We start from the raw sequence: 21,242 nt of genomic DNA, 5'->3' as shown, positions 1-21,242 counted from the left end.
TGATGGTGATGATGATGATGGTGTACTAGTAGTAGCAGTGGAACTACTGGGTAGTTGTGCAATAATATTATTAATGATAAATTTAATAGCAATTCCATCTTTTGATTCCTTCCTGTATGCAGGAAGCTCTACTACGTGCTTTGCATGCATTATCTTATTTAATCCTGAATTCTCCCTGATAAATAGATATTACCCTCATTTTGCAGATGAGGGAATTGAGGTTTAGAAAGATTAAGTAATCTGTACACATGACAGTTAATAGGTTGCAGAGGTATGGATGAAATGATCCAACCCAGGTTGTCTCTAAATACCTTGTTCCTTCTGGTATACACATTGTCTTCTCAAATCTCTTATAATCTGGGCTTTTGTTTTACCATTAATAAAATGAGGAGGTTGGGCTAATGACTAATTGCTAAGTTTTCCTATAACTTTAACACCCTTGTAGTCCATGTGCATTATAGTAGGGAACTGAGGTAACTAAACGGGTAAAGCCAGTTTGCCTGGGTTCAGATCTCGGGTTTACCATTTGCCAGCTTTGTGATCTTGCTGAGTTACTAATCACTCTGTACACTTGTTTCCTTATCCGTAAACTTAAACCTGCAATAACTCCTTCTATTTCATAAGTTGGTGGTGAGGACTGAAAGAGATAGTTTACGTATAGCACCTGACACTGAGAACATACTCTGTTAATGCTAACTTTATAAAGGGAGGACATTAAATGGAAATCATGGACGTTCTAGAGTGTCATTCCCAACCTGACAACAAGGGCCCTCCTCTCTCCCTGCTGCCCTAGGGTTAACCTACATGTGAGCTGGTGAAATGTCCGGAGTGGTTTCCTAGCACCTAAAATGCCTTCGCATTTCCATTGACCTGGAAAATTTAGCTGAAAAAAAAAAAAAAAAAAACTCATATGCTTCAACCTTTTTAATAAGAATTTCTTCAGCAGTGGTCTTGATGACTTGAACCTAAAGTTTGCCAGAATATATGGACCCAGGAGTTTGGATGTGTGCAAATGTTTCAGTGAGACTACGTGATCAGCTAACCCCTATACTCTGGCGGCTAGTTCTACCTTGTTGGGATAGAGTTGAGAGTCCTTGAATCACCTGTCATACGTCAATTTAGTGTCAGAATTTCTTCTAGAAAAAACTGCCTGAAACTTGTGCCTTTGTTTCCTTATCTGTAAAATGTGGCTAATACCACTACTCATCTGGTAAGGTGGATTTGAGTGTAATAGAGATAATCTATGTAAAGCACTTCAATTTGTGGATAGTATATTAAGTCTTCAGTAAGTGTTTGACAGTATTATTGTTGTTCATTAACAGGTATGTAACTAACCCAAAATCTAGGGGCCCCCGGGAACCAGTCTCTGAACAAAGTTGCATTCAATGAAGTATAGCCCAATAGTTAAGAATAATTAAAAATAATTCTGATATTTACATCTTTTCACAAAATGTGTTAGGGAACATCTAATTTCGTTTTCTCTTGTGTATAATTCTTTCATATCCTGAATCTTTGATTCAGCAAAACTCTAGACAATTTCAAATTCTTTAGGGTGACCTGGTTTGCCAGGGACTTTTCCAGTTTTAGCACTGAAAGTCCCATGTTCCAGGAGCCTCTTCAGTCCCAGACAAACCGGGACAGTTGCCCCCACCCTGCTTTTAACTCTCTACCCCAACTCCCTGAAGCCCTAGTCCATGTGGATTGTCTTCTCTGTTCATCTTCACATTTCTAGTAGCTTTCTCTCTCCCATCCTGGAGGAATGTGGAAGAACTCCTTAATAAATATCTTTATTTTTTATCTTGCTACACATGTGTTTCTGGGGACCTTAAGTCAGAGTGTGATAGAGCTCTGTAGCTGCAAGTGACCTTAGATTGTATCTTACCATATTTTGAGAGATGGCTGGAAGTGGCTCAGATAACCCTAAGAAGATGAGGAGGCAGGAAAACTTCGACCCACACACTAGGGTTATGCGGGTCCTGGAAGTACAAAGCCAGGTGTAAAGAAAAGTTCACCCAGCTCGTGGTAGCTGAGGCCTCTGGAGATGGGCAACAGGTGTTAGTTTTGATTTTGGGGAAGGAGCAAAAACATACCGATGGGTCCAGTAGGTGGCACAGAGCAAAGGAAAATCCAGACAGTGGTTTTCCATGTCAGGCAGGGCAGGCAGGCAGCAGCAGGGGAACCAGCCATTACCTGGGCAGACTCCAGTTACAGAGCCGCTCAGGGACAGCTGCCCAGGCAGGAAGCCATAGAACTGACCTTCTGAAGAGGCCAGAATTTTAAGCAGGTTGCAGTCTGGGAGTCATGAAGAAATAAGGAAAAATCCCAATTATTTGAACTGGGACACAGATGAAAAGTTCATCTAATAAAGTGGCAGAAATCCATTGGTCAGACTCAGGGCAGAAAGTCAGGGTTGGAATATTGACAAGGATGACTTGATGCTAAGTGCCAGAGTCTTGGGCTTTGTCCCCGAAATCTAAACTTTTGCCTAACATCAGGATTGGCGCCAGAGTAGTGGTTCCCAATCTTTACTGTGGATATTAATCACCTGGAGTGTTTATAAAAATGAAGATTCTGAAGCTTCATTCTCACTGATTCTGATTCAGTAGATTTGCGGTTGCCCCAGGAATATGCATTATTAACTGCCCCCCGCCCCACCCCATCACATATTTTGCTAGGGTTGGCCTGTTTACAAAATTTTGAGAGTCAATGCACTAGAGCAGTGGTCCCCAACCTTTTTGGCACCAGGGACCAGGTTCATGGAAGACAATTTTTCCACTGACTGGGTAGGGGGATGGTTTCAGAATGATTCAAGCACATTACATTTATTGTGCAGTCAGGCCTCTCTGCCAATGAGAATCTGTATTTGCAGCCGCTCCCCAGTGCTACCATCACCACCTCCGCTCCACCTCTGATCATCAGGAAGTAGATTTTCGTAAGGAGTGTGCAACCTAGATCCCTTGCACGTGCAGTTTACAGTGGGGCTCGCTCTTCTATCAGCATCTAATACCGCTGCTGATCTGACAGGAGGAGGAGGTGGAGCTTATGCGGTGATGTGAGCATGAGGAGCAGCTGTAAACACAGATGAAGCTTTGCTGGCTCACCCACTGTCTAACAGGCCACAGGCTGGTACTGGTCCGCAGCCTGAGGGTGGGGGACCACAGCATGAGAGGGCCCAGGGGTGCCAGCTGCAGAGGCAGGACCTGGCAGCCCCTCACATTTGTCCATCAGAATCCCAGGCCCAGAGTGAGGCCTGGAGCCCAAGTCTCTGGGTTTTGATTTGGCTGCTCTTTTGACTGGGTGAAGGGTTCCATTTCATGCTTAATCTATATGCTTGATTTTTTACACATTGTCTTAAATATCTGCTGAAGCAATATGCCTCTTTGTAGGGCATGTTATTCTGTTTCTGTGATTCTTGGGATTTTGATTTGTTTCTAATAAGGAGGTTTCCTCATAGCTCTGAGTTTGGGGCACACGAATGACATGAACACTCTTTCAACAAATTGTTCTTTACAGCTAGCTGGAAATCTCCCAGTCAGTCTGACAGCCCCAACTCAAGCCAGATGCCCCCTGGAAATATGGGCTTGGACCTTTCTAAACTTGGTTTGTTGATAGAGGGTTACTGGTCCAGCTGAACCAAAGTCAGGACAACTTGGCAAAGACCTATGTGCTCATTCTTCCTTTGAATAACCCTAAACGTACACTCTGAATTCCCAGGTCCTCTATTTGAAACTTGCAGATTAAGGAATAAAGAGGGCCAAGTGTAGTTTTAATGACTGGTATTAAGAAAACCAGAGGGTTGTGCAGATTTAAGTTCAGAACAGTTCCAGTTTCTGATAGCTAAGTCAGACATATGTGTTCTTAATTTGGTTATAAAACTGGCCAATGATGCTGAGGTTTGAAAGACAGGGAGGAATGCAGTGACATAGATGAAGATGTCAAATTCTGACCTGTAATAAGGAAAAGGCAACATGATTGGACTGAGTGAGCAGTTAGCATCCATCCAAGCCCCTGGGTCCACACATTCTGACAAACAGAGGGAAACATAGCTCCTGAGACCTCCCAGCCTTTCTAGAATGCAAAGAATTTTGGAGCAATACAGTACGGATTCCTAAGCTAAGTATTTCCAGTAAGAGTAAATATTGTTCAAGATGTACAGCTTTGAAAACAATCTCTAGGTTCTAAAATTGTTCTATGGTTTCCTTATAAGTTGAAAAATATAAGCCATTCTATTAAAACTTTATTATTAACATCTTCCAGAACCTGCTCCTACAAATTTTCCAAGCACATAGTGGGAATAAAGTGTGTTAATCCTTGAATCTTCTGAGGACATTTTCTCCACTTTTCTGTTTTTCTCACTTTTCCATTCAGTAGGTGATTTTTGGAGATGAGCATTGCTTTTGGAATAGACTACTAGGTTGACTGAGACCGAGGTCTTGGGAGAGCCATAGTCAGTAGGTCAGAGGGTGATTACAGGGAGGCTATGAATATTTCCTACAGATCAGCTTCTTTATTGAGGACAATAAGAGAATCTTGTGTTTAAATTCTACTCCGGTAACTTGTTTTGTGCTATTAAACTAAAAGAAACCCCACATTTATTGAACCTGTCCTGGGCAAAGTATAGAACTGGTGTCAAGGATGCAAAGAGACAAGCTAGTGACAGAATCTAGCAAGGAAAAAGGACATAGGCAGAGCCTAAAATAAGTTCTCTACTGGCAATATGAATAAAATGCTATGGAAGTTGTGAGGTATGAGGGACTCGCATTGCTGGGAATTCACTAAAGAATGGGTTGAATTTCAGTAGTTGGATTTATCTGCCCAGCAGGTAAAAGCATGGGGTCCAGTAAAGTTTGGATACCTACAGGGACCCTTCACAGAGTACAGGAGGGAAAGCACCAGCTTGGTTCTTTTGCGGGTGGGGAGAGGGTTTGCAGATCAGGCCGCCTTGACAGTTGCATCAGCTAAAGGAAAGAAAGACAAGCCTTGGGCACCCGATGATGTGCGGGGGGGGGGGGGGGGGGGCGGGGGCGGGTGAGAGCCTTGCAGAGCTGAGCCTTGGCTCTGGCTCTGAGTTTGAGGCAAGAGTAGCAAAAGGGGACTTTCCCTGGCGCTAAGCCACTCTGTGGAGTCCAGTCACCAGCCTCAGGCTGAGGATGGTCTGTATGGGATTTATGGCTGAAACGTAAAGCAAGGCCTTGGCCACCTTCCGTTTTCAGTGTTCTTCCTCCTGTGCTTCCCACTTGTTAGATTTTTTTCTTTTTTGTGGCTAATAAATTGAATGAATTAGAAGCCATAGTCTTTCTGCTCATGCAAAGATTGCCTTTATCAAGTATATATTCTGTATTTTAGCTTCCCAGACTGAGCCAGAATCCTGCCTGTCTTGATCTGAGACCAACAGAGGCAAGCCCTCTAACGCTGGGCCGAAAGAGATCATTCCTCAATCCGACAGCCTGCCCTTAGATCAACCCCTCAATGCACAGCCATTTTGGAGCAAGATACTGAGTTTAAGTAGAGCAGGTATAAAAGTCATTCCCATATGCAGAAAAAGGAGAATTTAAACCAAGACAAGGGGAAAAATCAGGTCTCATATCCAATCAAGAGGAAAAAAATTAAAAGACCAGATGCCATAAATAGGCAGGGACCAGCCTGATGAAAATGTGTATATGTTCTGTGTATTTGCATGTGTGTGCGTGTGTGCAAGTGTGTATCTCTGTGTGAGTGCATGGGGTGAAGAGGTGATGTGGCTAATGATTGTGCAATGGTCAGAAAATTAGCAGGTAATGAATGCTCTCAACCTAATGGATTATTTGTTTACCTGATGACAGCTTTCTTTATTAAGAATTATTAGGCCATTAAAACAATGTTTTACCATTGTTAAGTGACACATTATACCTCAGTTCATAAGGTTTATTGTGCTTTAGTATTCCTTATTGAATTCAATTGAACAAACTTTAATTAGGAGCCTACCACATGCTGGGCTCTGGACTCAGAGTGCACAAATAGGTAAGAGAGGCCATCTTGTAAAGAAATAAGTGTCATCCAAATGGAATGGAGGGCAAAGTTCATGTTTTAGGATAGGATGACTACTGTAAAAAACAACTCCAAAACCTGGTGGCATAGTAGAAATAAAATTTATTTCTTGCTCATGCAAAATTCAACACCGATGCTCCTGAATGAACAGTTCTCCTGGCTGTCTTTCCTCCAAGCAATGACTCAGAGACTGGGGCTGCGTTGACCTTGTGTCTCTGCCATCTTGTACTGTGATGGTCACCCCGGGATCACCCAGCTGGTAGGTAGGGGGAAGAGCTCATGGAGGGTCTTACTCCTGATACTTAGTCATTTCCTCCTGGAAATGACACATATCATTATGTCCACATTCCATCAGGCACAACCTGTTACTTGGCTCCACCTAGATGCAAGGGGGCTGGAAAATTGCTAGGTGATTCTGAGAAAATGGATGTAAAGTTTACAAGGAAGCAGAGCAGTCATATCCAGTGGCCTCTAGCCATCTCTGCAACAGTGCAGTGGGGTAGAAAGGGAGATCCCTCCAGAGACATGTGCACGCAGAGTCTGGACGGAGGAATGGTTCAGCTGTGGATGAGGGGGAAGACAGAGGGAAGCAGTCGAAGCAGCTTCATGACCATAGGGATAGAAATATGAAACACCACAGCAGTGGCAAGGAAGTGTCCTACTTTGCTAAAGCTGGGGCAGAAGAGTGAGGACAGAAGTGATGGGAAATGAGATAGGACAGTTTTGTACCCCCCATCTCCTGAGGAGAACTTGCATCCTCTAAGTAGGAGCTTAGAGCTAGTAAGACGTTATTTAACTAAGCCTGTGGTTTTAAACTTTGGCTTCACGTTAAAATGATAAAGGAGGCTTTTTCTTAAAGTTCATTCCCAGGCCTCCTAAGCTACTTAAGTCAGAATCTGCAGAGAAGAATTGGGCATTTGTAATTTTTTTTAAAGCTCCAAAGATGAATAGAATGTGTAACCTAGGTTGAGAATAATGGAGCTAAAGTTATTGTTAAAATGCAAACAAATATTTGATAGACTGTAGTTCAGGGGCTATCGACAGAAGAAACATATAAATACTTAAAATAAGTTTTTTTTTGTTAAATCTCAGTCTAGCACAGGGAGCATGATCAATGATTGACATTGTCTGGAAACATAAATTTAATCATTATCAAGAACATTTCTGAGATGGCTGTTTTGGGCTAGGTGATTTGAAAGAACAAATCCTCTGCTCAAAATCATTCAAAGGCTGGTACTTTTCTATTAAAGGAGGCAGGTTGCCTGATGGAACGGAAAGATAAGGGAATGTAGACTTAGACCTGGATTTGAATTTCAGTTCACCATTTTCTAGCTAAGTTATTTTCTAGAAAAGTTACCAAACTTCTAGGGAAGTTCCTAGAAACTTCCCAGAAAGTACGCTAACTTATATTGGAGACTTTGTTTCCCTCTTTGTAAAATAACAATCACAAGTGCATGACACTGCCAATTGCCTGGCTAATATTTGGTTGAGTGGCAATGTGCCCAGCTAAAAAGTTTGATTTCCCAGGCTCCCTTGAAGCCAGTGGTGGCCAAGTGACACATTTCTGATGAATGAGGAGTGAGCAAAGGGCAGAGTAGTAGCCTTGAGGTCAGAGGGGCCTTGGGGCTAGGCAGGCCCTATGGGGCTTTGAGGCTGCTTTAAGGCTTCGGCTGTTACTCTGAGTGAAATGGCAGCCTGAGAAATGGCAGTGAGGGGGCCTGAGAGGTGATCACTCTGGATGCTGCGTTGAGAGTAGGCAGTGGAAGGACGAGGGTAGAGAAAGGGAGACCTGGTAGCAATTGTAGTAATTGACGTGAAAGATGATGGTGGCCCAGACTAGGAAGGTGAACTGTGGAGATGACCCAAGCTGTCACATTCCGAATGTATGTTGGAAGGAGAGCCAACAGGATCTAAAGATGGACTAGATGGGGAAAGTGTGATTAAGATCATTAAGAAAAAATCCAAACTTTTTGGCCTGAGTAACTGCAAGGATGGGGTTGCCCTCAACTGAGATGAGAAAGGCTATAGATAAAGTGTGTTTTAGGGGGCAGGTCAGGAGTTCAGCTCTGTGCATGTTGAATTTGATGTGTTTATTAGAAATCCAAGGGTAAATGTGAAGTATGCAGTTTTGTGTACAAATCTGGAATTGAAGAGAGAAATCTGTGTTGGAGATACAAATTTAAGATTCCAACATGTGTTTAAAACCATGAGGTTCGATGAGATCGCCAGTTAGCATAAATAAAGGAGAGACGTGTATGCCCTGGGTCAATCCACTGTTAAGAAATCAGGGAGAAGAGAAGGAACCAGAAAGGAGACTGAGAAGAGAGATCCAGTGAGGCAGGAAGAAAAGCAAGAGAGTGTTTTCCTGGAAGCTGAGGGAGGGAGGGGATCAACTGTGTCAAACGCTGCTGACCAGTCGCTTGGTGACGTGTGGACAGAGAATGTACCACTGGGTCTAGCACCATGGAGGTCACGGGTGAGTGCAGGGAATGCATGTTGTTGGTGTGGTGGGAGATAACGCCTGCTAGGCCTTCGAGGAAATGGAAGGGGAGGAATTAGAAACAGCAAGTAGACATGGTTCTTTTAAGGAGTTTTAAAGCAAAGACTTAAGATAGGTACTAGTGGGAAAGTTGAATAAGGGGCAAGAGAAAGTTGTGTGTGTGCACTTAAAGATTAGAGAAATGACATCATCATAGTATGCTGATGGGAATAACCCAGAGAGAGTACAAAAATTTGATGATTTGGAGAGAAGAGAAATTGCTGGAGTAATCACTTTAAGTAGGATAGAGGGGACATAATCTAAAACACATGTAGAGGAGCGGGGGCTTTTTTACGTAAACCAACACAGTTAAGACACCCTGGTGGATATGGAAAGAACACGATGCAAAGCCTATTAATTCAGGGTACATATAGGCTAGCTAGGGAAATAAGGACATTTGGACCCTGATGGCTCCTTAAAGCATGTCCCCCCATCCTCTTTGTTCATGCATCATAAAGGTTCTTTGACTCATAGTGAGATGGACACAGTATTATCCTCCTTCGTTATCTGTATTAGACAGAATTCCACAGTGGTATGCATTTGTCAATTAAATTGGCCAAACCAGGGGACTACCATAATTAACCTATATTTTATGATTGGTTTATGACAGCTTCATCATGTTCTTTTAAACTTTGAACAAACATTTTCCGACTCCCTCTATAACTCCAGGCTCTTTGCTAAGTGCTGGGTTTGGAGAGATGAGAACTAAACTCCCTGTACTTACGCAGGTAATGAATGAGATCCTGGAATAAAGCAGTGGTGTTCACAGCAGTAGGGTGGGAAGGGGCATTCTAAACAAAGATTTAGAAAGTAGAATCAGCACAAGTTGGTGATTGACTGGAAATGGAAAATTGGTGAGAGTGAGTAGTTTAAATTTATTCTGAGAATGTTCTAAATACTAATTTCCAATTTCTATAATTATTTGATAGTCATATATTATTTTTAATTTTGTTTGATTTCTTAAGTTAGTTGTATTTGTGTTTTCCTAGAAATTAATCAATTTCATATACATTTGTCATCTTTTTACCATAGAGTTGCACATAATAATCATAACATTCATAAATATTCCATTTACATTTTAAATCTTTTGTAAATATATTTGCATTTCTAATATTTATGCTGGTTCCCTCTTAGCTTTTCCAAAACTTTAGATAGATTTAAAATTCACTTACTTTGTGTTATTTATTAATCATTATATTTTTGGTTTTCAATTGCACTAACATCTGCCCTTATCTTTTTCAGTTCTGGAAAATATCTGGTAATGACTTCGGTTTGCTCTAGACTCTTCTTTAAAAAATTAATAATCGTTCTTACGTTGGATCCCTGTTTTCTGTTCTCTGTGTCATTCATCTGTATAATTTTCTGTTTTCTTTCTTCTCTTCTAATGTAGATTTTAATGTCCCTAACTGATTTTGTTTTCTTGGAGGAATATTTTATCTACCGCCTTTTAATAGTTGTTAAAGTTGTTTCTTCATCTCATATTTTATTTCACATTGTGCATTTTTGAAAACATAGATTATATTTCTAACCAAGGTTTCTTTTTTTCTATAATGCTTTTATCAAGACATTATATTCTTATTCTCTTCCTCTATATCTTGCATGATATATTCTCCCTCTTTTCTATGGGAGAATCTTTTTCTCTTTTTTATTCCTGAATGAAGAACAGACTGTTAAGCAGTATGGGAAGCTGTGCCTTGCAATCTCTGGCTATGTCCTGTCACATATATTCAATGTCTGGTTGATATAAATTTCCATTACTTGCTCACTGGTTGGGCTGCCACAGAAGGGCATGGGAAGGGACCTTGCCCTTGTGCAGTCCAAGCTGGGGCACCTTTTCTTTTCTGGTTTTGAAGGATCAGCTTCCTGTGTCCATTTTTCTGTTGGATGTCCAAATCAGCTATGTGGCGTATTTGTGCTTAGTCTCCTTCTTTATGATGCAGCCGTCCACATCCAGATATAAATGCCCACCCTTCAAACCTTGAAGGATCCTCACCCTACTCCTAGCATTCTTTGATGTGCCCATTTTACAGGCCTTTGGGCCCTTCAGCACAATTGTTTTGAATGTTGCTGATTGCATTCGCAGAAGGGCTTTCTAAGTAGTAAGAGGAAAGTGTTCTTCAAACCTTCTGTTATCAGACCTTGACCCTCTAAATTAGAGGCTTTTGAAAGAATCTCTTCTGTTGTTTCCAGGATATCGTTTATCGATTTCTATGCTACATTCTCAAGAGGCTCTGTATTAGTTTTCTATTGCTGCCAAAAGAAGTTACTATAACCTTAGTGGCTTTAAAAAAACACATTTATTATCTTACAGTTCTGGAGGTCAGAAGTCAGACACAGATCTATCTCATGGGGCTAAAATTAAGACATTGGCAGGGCTGTGTTCCTTTCTGTAGGCTCGGGGTAGGATATATTTCCTTGCCTTTTCTGGCTTCTACAGGCTTGCTGCGGTTCTTGATGCATGGTTCCTTCTGCCATCTTCAAAACCAGCAAAGGTGAGTCAAGTCCTCCTCACATTGCATCATTCTGCTCTCCTCTTCTTCCTCTCTTTCACTGGTAAGGATCCGACTGGGCTCACCTAGATAATCTGGGATAATCTGCCTATTTTAAGGTCACATAATTAGCAATCTTAATTCCACCTGCAAACTTAATTCCCATTTGCTATATAATGTAACATATTCACAGGTTCTAGGGATTAAGACATGGACATCTTTGGGGGGACCATTAATCTACCTACCGAAGTCTGCATATATTCTTCAACTGTGTTCTATCTACACGATATCTAGCAATACTTCCTTAACATTTCTGGCACCATCTTGATATTCTTCCCAACTTTCCATTACCGATGCTATTTTTTCTCTATTTTGTGTTCAATGGGAGAGTTACATAAATGTACTCAGGACACCATTTTTCCTGGAAGTGCAGATTGTATTTGTTATAGAAGGAATCATGTGACTTTCTTAAGGAGATTTCCCATGATTACATTTACATAATGATTTAAATTTGTGGTTATTCAGGTTATATTTCTCTATTTCCCTTGCTTATGGCTTTCTCTTGCTCTTTCAGGAATTTCTCCTAAAGTTTCATTATTCAGAAATGCCCTTTCTCATTGGCATTTCCAGCACAGGATGGATAAAAATAACTGATGGAACTAAATTTAATCAGTTTTGATTCTCATATAAAGAAAAAATGGACAAGGGAAGATGTCAGAAGCTTCTCATCTCATAATTGAGTGTACTCAGGGCAAAGATGTTCTATTTCTCCTGTATTGAGCACTAAAATCTGTTTATCAAACACTTTTTACACATGTTTTCCATTACCTTTCAACTCTGGTGAATATTTGGCAGATATCATAGCTTCTAATGGTCCCTAAAGGAAACTATTGAAAATTTTCCAGCTCATTTTGCATCCATTTTATAGTGTGAAAACTATTTTTTTATTCTACTTTACATTGTGTTTTTAAAAATGTCAAGGGTTTAAATTTCTATGAACAACTTCTTTGAATATTGTCTCATGAATTAGAATTCCCATGGACATATTATTTTCCTTGACATTTTTAGATTTTCAGAATTATATGGCATTATAATATTTACTTATTCTCTGGGGATGAGCTTTCCAGAGAAATTGGAAAGGTTTTGTTTGTTTTTTGTTTTTATATTAAAAAATCCCTATATCTCTTATGGTGATACCCCAGATCTCACCCTCTGTGCTTCATAGTTCAAAAACCCTGAAGAATAAGCTGGTCCAAATGGCACTACAGTAATATGTATGTGTAAAACAATATATGAGTCTGTGTCTTGGTAACCAATAGACTGCAAGATTAATTTCTTTGTTTCCCCCTAAATAACATTTTATTAGAAATGGAGTCATTGTAACCTTTTCTTTCATGCACTTAATTACTGAGATTTTTGTTGGGCCCCACAATCTAAACACTATTCAGATCTACTCACGGTGTAATCCTTCTGTGCTGACAGAACACCCCATGTGCTAACTTTGGGCTTGGGTCCCCTGATAGAAAGTCTGCTGGTAAAACTTGCTGAGTGCCACCAGGCTTATCAACAGACTTCAGTGAGGAGTGTGGCATTTCAGTGACACTAAGCCAGGGACCAAGCTGTTCAGACATACCATTCATCACCTCCCTTCACAGGGCCCGGACAGGCATTTCTGCTTCTAATCAGTACATATATGGGCTTGGGAACAACAATTAAAAAACATGCCTGCAAAGTAGGGCAGTCATTATATCTAGTGGTTGTTGCATTGGTCATGTACTAATTGGTTGCATTGAGATATATATTGCCTGAGAAAAACTGGGAATGGTTAGAGGCCAGGAAAGGCATGTATGAGAAAGATCGTCACAAATCCTTAGGTTTGGAGTTTCAGAGGAACCAATTGTTGGAGGGAATGGCAGCCCAGCAGTAAAGAATTGAAATAGGCTCTGTGAATATCTGCTTTAATATTCCAAATAAACATGTAAACTAATGGCATTCTCTACAGACTATCAGATTGCTGAACCAGAGGGACCTCTTCCATCAAAGTCTGACCGAGTATGATCAGACCTCACTGTCTTCTTAAACCTGCTGGGTGAGGGAGGATATGGGGCGCTGAATCTGTCCCTGATTGTCACAAGATAGGCTGGTGTTATGTATGGCAGTGGCCCAATTTCTAGGACTGGTTGTCGTAGCTCTCTTTGAAAGACAGGGTCTCCTAAATATCCAACATTAGGAATTGACTAAATAAAATATGGTTTGTAATTAAATGGATTATGAGAAAGTCATTCAAAAATCACATTCTCTAAGAAATATGTAACTACATGGTAAAATACTCATTATTACCAAAAAGAGGTAAGCAACAGGAAGCAAAAATTATTAAAATGAACCAAAATGTCTTCAGTATTTATTTCTGGGTGTTAGCATTATAGTAAATTTTTCTTTTTTATGCTTTTTTTCTATTTCTTGGGTATTCTACAATGAACATATACTCTTATTATAATGAGGAAAAGTTATTTTTAACAAAAAAAGAAAGAAAAATGCTTACAGCAAATATTCCATGTCTGGATCTACCAGTTCTAAATTATGTTGAATAAGATTTAGAATTATATGGAGAATATTTAATCCTGAGATTTGGGCTATATGGGACAGGTAAAAGGTTGGTTGAATATATTTTTAGGGGAACTTAATTCTCATATTATCATTTTAGAGGGCCATTTTAAAGATGAATATGAAAATAACTATCATTCCCCATGTGTGAAATATATAAAAAACATGAGGTTTAAATTTTATATTTTTTAGTGAAAAGATGAAAAATTAAGCTAGTGCAATGCTATGGTGTAAATATTTGTGTCCCTCCCTTCCTCTCCCCCCACATTTGTATGTTGAAACCAGATCTGTAATGCCAAAATATTAAGGGGTGGGCCTTTGGCAGGTGATTAAGTCATGAGAGCCATGAAAGAGGTTTGAGGGAGCCTGTTTGCTCTTCTGCTCTCTGAGGACACAAAGAAAGCACCGTCTATGAGGAACAGGCCCTCACCAGACACCCAATATGCTGATGCCTTGATCTTGAACTTTCCAGCCTCCAGAACTGTAAGCAATACATTTCTGTTGTTTATAAATCACCTAGTCTAAGAAGGTATTTTGTTATGTAGCCTGAACAGACTAAAACATGAAATTATAATATTATAAAATTGTCACATTTTATTTGCATAAGGAGTAAATTTAAACTATAAGTGTACACAGCTAATTCTTTTGTAGAGGTTTTGTAAATGACAGATAAATTTTATATGAAATGAGGTATTGTGGACATTTGGCTATTTCACATACATATCACCTGTTAAGTACTCAATAGTGTTCTTAATGAATGAATAAATGTCTGTCTAATTTACTGCAGAACCATTATTGCCAGGGACGAAAGTCATTGTTTGTTTGCTCTTTGACTAAATGTAACGAATAGAAAGCTGAGTTCACCAGTTTGCAGTTTTGAGCTATGAGCATGTTATGTGAAATTATTCTATGCTCTATGATAGCCATGAAAATACTTTTTAGTGTTATCTCTAGGACATACAAAAATTTAGGAGGCAAGCTTTTTGAAATTCTTATTTTCTTTATGATACAGAGAAAAGGGACAGGGAAGTTAAAGACAATATATTATAGTTGAATAACAACCTAGGGAAGGCAAGATGGGGGCAATGCTATAAAACAATGAATTAGGAATTGGATTATTTGGTGTCGCTCTCTGTTTTGTGATTAATTTGTGCCTGTTGTTTACTCAGTGGATATTAGTTTTTTCAAGTATAAACTCAAAGGGTTGGTCTAAAATTAGTGGTTGTCAAATTACAGAGGCCCAGGAGAGCTACGGAGTCTGGCAATGGCAGTGGAAGGTAGGGTGAGGGGAGAAGCAGGGGTGCCTCTGAGCCACCCTCACCCCTTCTGATCAGATGGCCATCTTGTTTACTTCTTTTTACAAACTTTAGTTTTTTTACAGCATCCAAAGCAAAACAAACACACTCAGCAGTGATGTAGAATCATTTAAGTAGAATCAAGAGGCATGGAACCACTTGTTCAAATGAGTGGGACTAAACCAAACTTTATTTTAATATTAATACATGTGATGATGTTCAAGAATTATTTTTAAAGGCATGTTTACGCTGTAGGATTGCAATTCACTTTTCAATATGCTTTCTTCTGGAGTTGTGTTTTACTATTTTATTTGGTTAGTTCCATGTTGGGATGAAACAGGAGTCATCAAGTTGTGAGTGGTAAGTATTCCTAGGAAAGAATGGGCTCTGTCCTGTAGGAGCTGCTGCATGAAAAAAAAAAATAGAATAAGATCTGATGGATAAAAAATAGTCCCCGGTAGGGAACCAGAATATATGCTTTCTGTTCTCATCACCCACTGGCTAGAGGAAGAGGGGCAGGGTAATCAGATTTTGTGCATTTTGCTTTTCCCATCAGCCAAATGGAGCTAACACATGTCAACCATCAGTCTCCATTGGGGTTCTCCCAGAAATCAACTAAAAGGGCTTCTCAGGTGGTATCTGAGGGAGATACAGTTTGTCTGTCTGTATTTAAAGGATTTTGATGGTCATGTTGGGGAACACCTTCACTTGGCATTCTAATAAATGAGTCCCGATAACTTTAGGATTACTTTTCCTTACTCATAACTGAACCACTAATAACTGTTAATTTTCCACAAAGGATTATTTCCTTTGTGAGCCTGAGTGAGGGAGAAAGAAAGGGAGTGTGGCAATGGTTGAATAAAAGGCTCTACCTGAGTGCTTTAAATAAAGTAAAGCATGAGGATTGTGCTTCTAGCCTACGGTGGCTAGTTGTTCTGAGATCTGGAAGGCCTGTGGAGACCTATGTCCGTGACACTAGGACATCGTGACCACATTTGGCACCTTGATTCCTGTCATATGAGTATCATCTTAAACAACACCTATGGGTATATTCAACATTAAATGTTCATGGAACTCTTCCTTTCGAAATATGAAAGAATATCTTTTGTCCAAAGCACTGGTCTATCCTCATTTTTCATTGATTCTATATTTGCAGATATAGATGTGCTGGATTGCAAAGCAACAACATCTAGAAAAAAAAAAAAAAGGAAATTCACTCATCTATACATGAGACCACTTTGGGAAGTGCTAAAGTAACATCTATGGTATAGGATGAAACTATGGAAAAGATGGAAAAGTGGCCAAATTTGTGGTTCATGAGATGATAACTGATTTTAAAAAGCATAGTGAACAGCATTATTGTGAGGCTGAAAGTCAAAGAAATTTGCAGTCTCATCAGCAAGAGTAAGAAAAATGTACAAGCCTTCTTCTGCAGTGCTGGCTGACTTTCACATTGCAAAAGGTAGCACAGTATGAAACATGTTAAACTTGCAGTCAAGTCATGTTCTGCAAATCTGGTAGTGGCAGAGAATTTTAAAAACACTTGCTAAATGTTACACAAGAGAAGTGTTACATGGAAGAGCAGGTTTTCAATGCTGATGAGACTGGTTTGTTCAATGAACCTATGTAATATACACAGTGTTTTGGTTGAGGAAAATACTATGATCAGAGGCTCACAAAAACCTAACCCTGTATTGCCCATAGGAGCAATGGTTCAGCCTTTACTAATTCAGTGAAGGCTACTTTATAGAACATAACTACCACAAATAATGAGAATCGTCTGTATACAGTAAGTCCTCACTTAGTGTCTTCAACAGGTTCTTGGTAACCACAGGTATAAGCAAAATGAAGCATAATGAAACCAATTTTACCAGGTTAATTGATATAGGCAGGAGTTGAGTTTCTATGGCATATTTCTGGTCACAAAAATATTACCAAAATTCTAAATCAAGACCACTTTAATATTAAATGTTAAAATAAATGTGAGCTATACCACATTTAAGGAAGATTAATAAAAACAGGATAATTATTTACGCAATTTTTTGTGAAACAGAGAGTGACACTGGTCATAGTGGTATTGGGTTCAATCAAGAAATAAAAGTTTGCAAAGCAAAAATTGTTTGCAAAGCACCCCACCACCACGCAGTTCAAGAACAAGCTATCACAAAGATGGAGGGCTCGAGGAGTACTTTCTGACCATGTCATTTATTGTCATGCATTGTATGATTATTGTATACTCTACAACTTTTATTTTATAATAATTTGTATTAATTAATTAATTCATTCATTCATTTTCCAACCTGCTGATTCTAGTTCAGGGTTGTGGGTGGCGGGAGCCGGGTGCAAGGCAGGTACCCAGGCCAGGGTACCGTCCCATCGCAGGGCGCTCACGCACACACTCACTCACACTGGGACCTTGTAGACATGCCAGTTCACCTAACCTGCACAGCTTTGGGATGTGGGAGGAAACCGGAGTCTCCAGAGAAAACCCAAGTAGACATGGGGAGAATGTGCAAACCCCACACCAGACGGTGCCCCAGCCGCAAATCGATTTTCTTTTTTTTTCATCAACATTGTAACGAAACTATGTTGAATGAAATGATGTTATTCGAGGACCTGCTGTACTCACCAGGGAGAATGAGTGAACTCTAAACATCATTCAACCCTGTGGGAACGAGGACTCTGCCTTTCGACACATCTCTGGGCTTGTTTTGTTTCTCCTTATAATGGTGCTTTCATTTTCATGACATTCTCAAAAAAATTCCATATCAAGTAAGAGATTTTCCTATTAGAACTGACAGTCATGGAATCGAAGGACCTTGACCCCCTGTGCTGATATCACAATACTTTGGCATGAAACTGTCATCTTCTCCAGTCAATGACCTTACAATCCCGAGTGCAGTATTTGAGCAATGAGAGGGAGAGATTTGATGGTGGTGCAAGCCCTCACTGTAGATTATTCCTTGACGTGGGAATCACGTAGCATCATCTTACTCAGCCGATATGTAAGTGTGTGTTCATGCCCAAGGCACTGCATGTGTCTTGTGCCATCCCTTCAGAAAGGAAGGAACTTCAGTAAAAAACATAAAACTTGGATTAAAAGAAGCTTCCACAAAGAAGTATTCTTTAGGAGCACACTTGCCAGGGTGGTTCTTCCTGAGGACCAGAATCTTGACTTTAATAGTCAGGGTGATTCTACCCAGTTGAGTATCTGCATGTCGCAACCCCGGAAGGGATGCTTTAACTAAGAATTTTGTAAAGATAGCAAAAGCTTATGATCTAGCCAGGGCTGAGCAAAGAGGAGGCACTCAATACTTATTTATAAAACGTATAAAAATAAATGATTGACAATTAATCAACACTGTGGAATGATAATATGTATATGTAGACACACACACACACATACACGCATAAACCAAATGACCAAGAATATGTGAATGTGCTGTAGAGTCTTGCTATAATTTCTAATTCTTTTTCCCTATGGAATTGGCCTGGAATATGGCCAAAAGAATGTATCTGATCTTGATCTGGTTTGAATTCCTCTTCTTGCATTATCCAAGTTCCTGCTGGAATGTAAGTTCCAAAAGGACAGGCATTGTGTCTTGTTTTGTACACTGATGTATCCCAAGTATCTAGAACAGTGCCTGGCACATAGCAGATGCTCAATAAGTATTCGTTGAGTAAATGAATGAGCGCTTATCCTCTTCTCTGTGTGCCAGACTGTTGTCACCCTATGCTGTCTTCTTTCTAAGCTGAGAGCCTTCATCACTGTTTTGCTAGCGCTGTCTGCTTCCTGAACAAAGCCAGCCGCATGATTTGCTTGACCACATGGGAATGTCTGTTGCTGTATTTTCTGCCTCTCTCTGATTGGAGTATCATGACTGCATTTCTGGGTTTATTCTCTGCCATGATGTGGTCAAGAAAGAGGCCTCTGAAACTCTCTCTAACTTGCATGTGTTCAATGTGGACAGTGTGTAGGGAGATATGAAGAAGAGCAGCTGCGGATTTTGACCAACAGCTGGAGGATGTGAGGATTAAATAGGTGTCTTATTTCCTATTGGTAGGTGATTCCTTAAATGGAACATTCATGGCTGGGGAAGAACCTGTGTAGCCATGGGGGGAAGGATACAACTTTAAAGATTGGGTACAGTTTTCTACCCCATTGGCTTTGCTCTCTAAAAAAGATATCACTTTAAGAGCTGGGAAACTTTTTAGAAAATATAATTTTGTAGGCACTGTACCCATTCACTTGTTCTGGGTGTAGCCCAAAAATCTGGATATTTATTCCCAGGTGATTGCAATGAAAGAGAGGTTGTTGGAGTGGAGTAGGGTAGGGAAAGAAATTGAGAGAGAAAGAGGGTAGCTGTTATGTCTAGTAAAAACCTGCTGCTTTTTGTAAGAATGCTCCTAGGAGATGTTTCATATTTCCAGTGTTGTATCTTTGTGCTCAGGGGTGCCATGGGGTTGTTGGAAGGCCAGGTGAGGCTATGCCCTGTTGGTGGTGCAAGTTGGCCTCTCTGTTTCCCAAAGTTCAGATTCATTTGTATTTTTCTCTCTGCTTTATTCTGTAATATCATTTTGCTAGCAGCACTATGGGATTTTATATGGCAATGTTTATTCATAAGGAATTAGACTTGAAATAAGCTAAACGATAACATTTTTAAAACCGTCAAACTCTATACACATTGGTATATTATTACATATACCAATATAATACATTATTACATACACCAATATAATACACCAATAATTTGGTATATTATTACTAATAATAAACAACTAGTAACTATTATTGGTGAATCTGGTGTGTTGTTTGAGAGATGCAGCTGCCCCGTCTGGACATGGTAAGCAGGAAGGCCTGGGTGTGGCTTGTGGACTAGGCTCGGGTAAATGCTATGTGAAATAAGTTGAGCTGGCTTACGCTCGGAAGTCCCAGGAGGATACATTTTTCACATTGCATCCTTTGGCTATATTTTAAAAATGTTTTCCAGGATTATTACTTCTAAAATTTTTGAAATTTTGTATGTAATCCCTACAATCCTACACCCTAACAAACATGTTTTTCTAACAGATTTCTTTCTCCTTATCCATATATGCACATATTTTACATAATTGTACTTATGGTACAGATAATTTTTTCTCAATTGTCTGTCTTTTCCTTTCCACTAAACATTTTCCTTGTTGCTTTTAATCTTTATAGTTTTAATTATAATGACTACACATTGTTTGCTATTTTATTTGATTAGTCTACTATTATTAGATAGTTGGGTTGTTTCCAAATTCTGCTGTTATAAATATCCCTGGGATTAATGCGATAGCTTCCTGCTAACAGCTCCCCCTCCCCCACCCATTTGAATTCTTTTCTTTAGCCAAACACTCACATGTGAGATTCTAGTTGCAAAAGATAGGAATATTTTCCAGGATCCTGATAACTATTAGAAAATCTTCTGTGCTTGGTTTCTTCATCCCTAAAATGAGGTTATAACAGTATATCAAGTGCTCAGAACAGTGCACTCAATACATGGTGGCCACTGCTGCCACCACCACTATGACTTCCATTATTATTATTACCTGGGGGAAGGTTGGCTTTATTTGCATGAATGGAAACAGATATCTTAATATGATTTTGATCATCAAAATGTTCATATAAATTTTTGCCTTCTCCTTTGTCTTTTCAAAATGATATGAAGGCTGTTTGGTATTCGCCCTTCCTCCTTAGTACTACAACTATCTTCTTGAAAGAACTGTCTTCTTAATGTCCTCCTATTCCTTGTCTTTTTCTCCTAGAAGCCATTTCCACCTGGGAAAGTAAAATATGTCTGTTATATATATTATATATATTCTTATATTGTATTTGGCGGTGATAAAGGTGAATTGAAGAAGAAATGTGGTACTCTGAAAACAAACACTATTGTTTCAGGCTCCGGTTTAGCGTCTATTTGGGACGAATGTAAAAATCTGACCTCTGGTGGCTGTGAGCTGCAGCTGCAGGCTGGAGGTACCAAGTCTGAAATGGGAGCACAGAAAAACGCATCCTCCAGCAGGAGTGAAACTGGAGTAGGGCTGATTGTTTTTTTTTTTTCATTGTGATGATTGTTCCTTTTGTCAGTTAAGACACACTTGCTTTCTTCCTCACAAAGGAATTATAACTCAGTTCCTCAGAGTAAAGGGCTTTGAATAAGTGTTCCAAAGGTTGTATTCTCAAAAAAATACTTTCCTAAAACCACCAACCATCACCACCATCACTTGAAGATGAATATCTAGAAATTTCAGAGGGAAAAAATAGAT

This window comes from Eulemur rufifrons, chromosome 18, assembly GCF_041146395.1.
Source record: "Eulemur rufifrons isolate Redbay chromosome 18, OSU_ERuf_1, whole genome shotgun sequence".
In the NCBI taxonomy this organism is placed as follows: Eukaryota; Metazoa; Chordata; class Mammalia; order Primates; family Lemuridae; genus Eulemur; species Eulemur rufifrons.
Note: the sequence above shows the minus strand (reverse complement) of the source record.